Here is a 7,544-nt window from a genome sequence, read left to right as displayed (position 1 = left end):
GACTGTATTTTACATTATTTTAGAATGTTGGCCGGTTTATAGCCTTGATTTAATGCATTTAAACAAGGCAGTTAATGTTTAGCTCCCTTTGTGACATGCTATTTAAATTGATATTAAAAGTGTTTTGCCAAGACAGCCATTTCATTCTCAGATTGTGTTTAACTTTGCCCTAAATAGATGTAGCCTGCCAACATTCAAAACAAAATGGCTCTCATTATAGACAACCTTAATTTCAAAATAAAATTAGAATCCTCCAAACAGACAAGAACTACAAAGTAAATGCTTTGCAGATGAGCTACAAATTACAATCAGTAATATTTGAGCATATTAATTACAGGTATTCAGTGATGTAATTGTGAGATGTACTGTATATGCATTTGAAACTCCAAAACCAGAGAACAAGACATTATAATGCAAATGTATTTATGTTTGACTATGTTATGCTTGAATGTAATTATTCAGTCAAATGAATATCCACAGGCATTTATGTGCAGTAATTAAATTGTTCTCAGTGGTTTGGAGGATGCAACCGCCAGATCAAGTTAAATAATTGCACACTGTTGCCAAAGCATTAACAATGCTTTCCACATGGTCCCCTGCAGAGGAAGATGATACCACTTTCATTTGTACAGTTGTATAGAAAATGACACCCCTTTGTAATAGGCGCGTCTGTTATCATCTGTTTTTTTGAGGAAAGTTATAAAATAATTTTTTCACTATTTATTCTTTCTTTTGTGAACAGTGTCACACCTTGGAAGAAAGTCCAAATGTTTCAGGGGTCAATGAAACTGTAAATGTCATGGCCAGTCCTCTCTGTTTCAATGATTGTGTTAGGTCTGATTAATTGAATTCATTCAGCCAAATGTAACATTATGCAGTTCTACTGGATCTTTTCCTGATTAAAGTCTTTGTACTGAAACAATTCCTTCTGTTCTTTGAGTGTGTATGTGTGTTTGTTATTCTATCTCTTCATTCATTTGTACTTAGTAAAATCACAAAAGGCATGGCCCACGCATTGAATTCTGTAGACAGAATGGATAAAGCACACTGAGCTGTTTTAAAACACCACAAATGTTGAACTACTATACAATAAATACTAATGCAGAATAGATAAATAACACACCCTAACTGCTATCCTTTTTCAAACACTCTGCTGAGACATTCTGATGAGTTTGGAAAATGAGAATAGTTAATCAGTGTCAAATAGTCAGTCAGTCAAGTCAGTAGCCAAGTGGTAATTATATGCTTGTATTAGCAAGGTGACATGATGTACCGAATGCCTGCGAGATTCTCTGTTTCAGGTTTGGATTACAAAATAAGCCATTACCAGGTCTTTTATGCTGGGTCTATTTCAGTTTGGGATTTTTTAATGCTCTTTTGAGTCCATAATTGTATTTATAATGCTGTCTCCAGCACATGATATTTTGTTAGAATAAACCTGTCAGGTTTTTATTATTCCTTCATTACTCAGGGCGTCTTTCTAACTCTCACATGGAGAAAACATCATCATGATACCAATAATTCAAGCAAATGTTTTGGTGAGGGATGAATTTCCATATTTATTTACAAAGAGAGCTGATGTATCTGGAGCCTACTCGTGGCAACTTGAGTCAACAGAAGAAAAACGAAAAAATGTCTCAATATTTAAAATTTAATTGATTATGACTTTTTTTAAAGTTTTTCAAGGGCATTTCTTGAAAGGTGGTCAATTAGAGCCAGTCAGACTAGTTAATGTGGATTAAAATAATTATCACAAATCTGAAATACATTAAGGAAACTGTAACTGAGTTTTTGAGTATGTGAATTTATGGAGCTTTGTCGTGACCTGTTCCTGTTGAAATATCTTTCAAAAGATAAGACTATGCTGCTATAGACAGAACATCTGTATTTGTTTACTTAAATGTGCACCTACAGCAAGTTTAATGAACACACCAGATCACTGTAGCATATTCCTTAACTTTCTAATGCCATGTGAAATAGGGGCATTCATGAGAAGTCCAGGCAGCGTTATGTTTTACACTAAAAGTCTTTTGCTAATGCAAAATAGTTGCATGTGAACATAAATCCTGGGATATAAGACTGCAAGGTTTAACATTCCGTCAAATCTCTGGTTCACATGTATACATTCACTGTGTTATCCCTAATGGGATTTTGTCTGAAACATCTGCACTATGGTGTCAAAGGACTGTCTTGTGCTTTGCCTTATCAGTGCTATACTGTTATCTATTTTCCACATGTATGTCTCTGTCTAATGAGGCCCTTAGCAAGTGGGTCATCCAGCCCTGTGTTATAGCGCTGGGCCGGACCTGTCTGGGATCGTAACAATGACTGGAGCTGTGGAAAATGAGAGCAGACAGATTGTTTCTAGTGTTAAACACAGCTTTGTCTTTGAAGATGCTTATGACAGAGCTCTGTTTTAGTGTGTTTAATGTGTTTTGCTTCTATGGTACATTGTTTAAAGAATTGTGCTTCAATTTCATCTAGCAGGAGGCAAATGGCAGCAATAACAGTTTCAGCCTTTTGGCTCTTTTGGCTCTACAAATGCACTGGAGAAAATTTGTAAAGACGTGGGCCGAGATTAAAATATTTTGGCTTTCCCTTCCTTATTATTATGGTTCAGATATTGTTTACTTAAGTCTTCTATGTAATTATCAGGACTACTTTGCTCACAATGCTCATGACACGTGATGTGAAAAGCAATCTGCAGTTGAATTAAATTGAACTTACCTGTAACACGGTGACTGTTATTGACAGAAGCTAATATTCTCATCAGAAATTCTATATTTACATAATGTATTATACATCTTACGTGAATATTCTACCCAGAGGTCCGTTCCATTATTGAGCTGATAGTTCTGCAGCCATGTCCTTTGTAGGTGCAGGTGCACTTAATTAAAAAATAATATTTTTAATTAATTGCTTTAATTTGTTGTTCACCGTAGACTAGACAGGATACTCGACAACCAACAACTATCATCATATTAGTTTCCCAATCAGTAATTCATAGATGAATTTTATTGTTGGTTTAAATGCCACATTTCTTAGGTTTTATTTTCATAAGATACACAAGTGTCTAGGCCATGAATATTTGTGAAAGTGTACAGTGACTAGAGACAGAAAGGATCAAAGAGAGAGGGGTTAATGTGAAGCTGACTGCAATGTCTGTTGTATGTTCATGGTACCTTATCCTTCCAAAGGTCACAAGGACACTGAATCTGAATATTAAAAGCTATACATTATAGAAATATTTATGCATACAAAAGCCACATAGCACCGCACAAAGACTCAGTCTAGCTAAAAAGAAAAACTGTCTAACATTTACCTGAATTGGGTTAATAAACTCATGAATAACTGGGTTAAGATCATTTCTTATTTAAAATTAAAAATGTTACATTAACCTGGAGAATCAAAAAGCCTTTTAATCACAGGTACATTAACAACGAATACAATCTGAAACCCACTACCTCGCCCACAAATAGCTGAAAGACGAAAGCTATTATCGGGGTCATTGTTTTCACTTGCTTCAAATGAACACACATGCTATAAAAGAGTGATTGGTAATGCAGGACCACCTTTGCCTCTATCTTTAGCATTGGGATCTTTCTTCAAAATCTTCAGTTCAAAGTTCCATCATAACTAGAAAGCCACATTTGGCATGCCAAAGCAAAAACATCATAAATATAAAGAAGCAAGGATAAGATCTCAGAGCTTCAATGTGCAGTCCATGTGCATGTGTTTCTTGTATTGTCAGGAGTGAATTGATCTTTTGTGTATATGTGTGCAGCATGTCATGCATTCGTTGGTGTACTTTATAAGAGGGTGTGCTATAACAATGCAAACAACCGACTTCCTGTGTGTTTCTGGGCTTAGTTTAGTATGTATGCTATGTATGCACTACCCCCACTACATCCCTGCACATCAAAGACACAGTTGGAAATGTCACTGAATTCAGAGGTGTTGCCATCTGCAATAACCAAGTGTGATGATCGTTCAAGTTCCTTTCTGTTCATGCTTAATGAAGTCTGAGAAGACGTTCTGATTTCCGAGTGAAGTCAGAAATGTTTCTGGAAATGCATCAAAGTAAAATTATTGATTGACCTACAGTATAAAGTATTTAGTATTTGAGGGATCTCTGTTGCACTCTGACGTCTGCTTGACCCACTGAGACAAGAACAAATATGAAATATGAAAAGGTTTCATGTTTTTTTCGTTGAAAATATCCCAGCCTTGATCTTGTCGGCTGTCTCTCAGCTTGAAGGTCTCTGTTTTGATCCCAACAACATTTATGTATCATGCCATCCTTGAGCAAGGCACTAAATCCCGGCTTACTCATTATTAGAAGTAAGTGTTGGAAATGCTGAAATCAGACACAAATATAACTCGTAAAATTGTAGTCTCTGCTGAATGAAGCCATGCTGTGATAAGGAGTCACATTAAGGAAGAGCCGATGACAATGTGGCATGCCATTTTCAACAACATGTATGGAAAACATGATTACTCAGGATAGTAATATATGTGTCTTTGTTCCATTAACAAGAATTAAAAGTGCCAAACTATTGCTCAGTATAAATATAACAAATTATCTCTCATTTTGGTCAAATTCACAGACAATTAAGATTAACAGACAATTGTCTTGGCTTATAAAATAGAAATTCAATTTCATTTGAATGGAATGCCCTACGACACTAAGTGTGTTTGTCGTCATATGTCATGTCACTTTTTATTTATCATAAAAGCACTTCCTGCTATTTTCGCTATAAAATAGTGGACATCAATAATGGAAAAACTTGGACCAAACGAAACCATTTGTTCACGTTGTTTTGTTTCCGATTATGAAAACGAATGATCCACAACTCATTGTTCGTTCGTTAAGGTCGTTTAGGGGTTTTAATTGAGGAATGTAACTGTTTTACAATTAATTACTTTGACGTCACTAAGCTGGAGGCAAGGTTAAGGTTGAAACTAGAAGTTATGATAATTTTGTTTGCTGTGACTCTTACGAAGAGATTATATTGTTTGCTCTCATTTGGGTATTAATCATAATGGGAGATATGCCAAATTAAGTCACTGGAGAGGGCTTATGCAACTTATTTTTCAAACCAGCTAGAGCATCTGTTCTTCATTGATGAGGCATACCTCATTCTTTTCCATGCCAGCAGAAGTAACTGTTTGTTGGTTTCTTTTCTTTAAAAGTAATCTAAATAATTTATAAGGTCACTTGCTGGTTTATCTTTGTACTTAATCCACTTTTTCATGACTAAAAGCAAACACAAACATTTATGTCCTGGGTTTTGCCATCCTGGTCCTACAGAGCCTCAAGTCTGCAGGGACGTGTACCACAGTGCTAATGTTTTTGAATATGAAAAAAGGGACAAAATCACTTGTAAAACCTAAATTTATATTATGCATAGTCACCAAAGGAGAGAATTCAAGAATGTACTTATAGCATGACGTGATAATTGTGCTAAATGATACGGATATACATGTCACTCTCTGCAGACAGACACATTAATGTATGTGTTTTCGTTCTGTAAATTAGTGCAATTTATTTACTTATGCCATCATAATTACTTCCTTTCTAATAGACCATATGTACTCCCTTCCTTCTTAGATCCAAATTAAAGACAATATTCAATTTATCATTAGGACTAGGGCTGTCAGGATATCAGATTTTTGCTACACAACTATTATGGCCGAAAGAATTCACTATAACTATCATAGCAATATCCTTAGAAACTAAAATAATAATAATAATAATAATAATGCTACCAGTCAAATTCATGTTAAACTCTGGTTATTGTGCATTTTGTCTCTTTTTTTTTGAATGAATTACACTTAAAATATAAGTGTAGGAGGTGGAGAGTCTGTAACCTAGCTGTACAAAAACAACAATTACACGACTGGAAAGTGAAAAGGCAGCCAGATGAACTGATAAACAAAAAGTCCACATGGCCTAACGTCTGCCATCAATACAAGGCCATTACCAACTGAAACGAAAACACTTGTAGGGAGCAGGTACTGCAGCTACTGTACTTTATATATTAACATGATATCAATATTTCATTTTTTAAATATCACAGTTATCGTCCATACCAGTATATCGCAACACCCTTAATTATGAATTAAAGATATATCTGGGAAAATAAAATTGCTTCTGCAACTGTAGTGAATTATTTCTTACTGCATTATTTTGGACAACATGACCTCAACACATTGAGATCCCCCTTTGATTTATAACTCAATGTGTCATATCGACTAGCCTAAATGCAGAACTCTTTAAAAGTACACTTCCAGTGGATCTGAAGTTGTTAGTAAGTGGTATCCTCTTCCAGGCTAATGGAAACTGAGAACACATTTGCTTGTTTGACATGTTCTTGTTGAACAGGGCTTTCTGAGGTGGAACAAATTGAGTTTTGTTTATGCTTCGTCAGTGTGAGCTGGTGGTGTAACACTTCGACCAGTGAACTAGAAAGCCAATTTCAAAGGCAGATGTAATCATCTAATTTATGCAAAACTTTGTTCTCTGTGTAGCCATCGCTACAACGCTCGTTCCTAATCCTTTAGGGGTAATCAACGGTGTGCTGACTACACACTCCACATGTAAACCTAATGTTCATCAAACACTTTATCCGCTGCAGTTTCTCCATCATGTGGCAACAGAATGAACTACAGACGGCGTTTTGTATCGAGTCTGTTTATATAGTATTTGCTAATGCCTGGTTTTTCAAATATTTATCTTCTTCTGTTTTGATAAGCTCCCATCCAACCTATTATTTACAAATGTAAACATAACTTTTTCACATTTAACTTCCTTTAAAAAGTATCATTATATAAATTTGCTGTTGTTCTTTCTGCTGTTTATTACTCTGCACTTGCAGTCTCTTCGTTTTAAAGGTGCAGTGAGTAACATTTAGGAGGATCTATTGTCAGAAATGGAATATCATATTAGTAAGAATGTCTAAAGTGTCTATATCTGCCACAAAATTTGTCAACAATAATGCCAATATGAATCCTGGTTTAGGTGGGAAAAAGCCTTTTTGGTATTGCAAATGTATTTAAAGGTCCTAAAAACCCATTTTCTCTATCAACTTCTTACTATGTCAAAGGGGTCGTACACAAACACACAATTTTATGGCAAAGTGAGAACAGCTTTGATTATTTCACATGAGAGATTTCTGCATTATACTGTCCTTTTCTCACTTATTTGAAGTTGGTAAGGCTCAGTTGGGAAAAGGTGATCCTTGTCACCATGTACCTCCAAGCACCAATCTGCAACATTTATCAAAATGTTGTAAAATGTATCAAATTGGTTGCTTATTTTTTCCTGACACTGTCAGTCAACCTGAGCTTTTTAACAATTCTTATTGTAGGGTGTTTTTTTAACAGTACTTTAAAGTATGGTACATCGAAGTAGCAACAGAAAAAAATGCTTCATAACATTATGTTATCTTTTAGATGATGTGATTCATCTTTCTGTCACAACTGGAACCAGATGGGTGTTTTGGCACCACTAATTAAAAAATGATTCACTCACAATATCCAGA

The sequence above is a fragment of the Anarrhichthys ocellatus genome, unplaced genomic scaffold, assembly GCF_004355925.1.
Source record: "Anarrhichthys ocellatus isolate YVR2014 unplaced genomic scaffold, GSC_Weel_1.0 scaffold1, whole genome shotgun sequence".
Lineage (NCBI taxonomy): Eukaryota > Metazoa > Chordata > Actinopteri > Perciformes > Anarhichadidae > Anarrhichthys > Anarrhichthys ocellatus.
Note: the sequence above shows the minus strand (reverse complement) of the source record.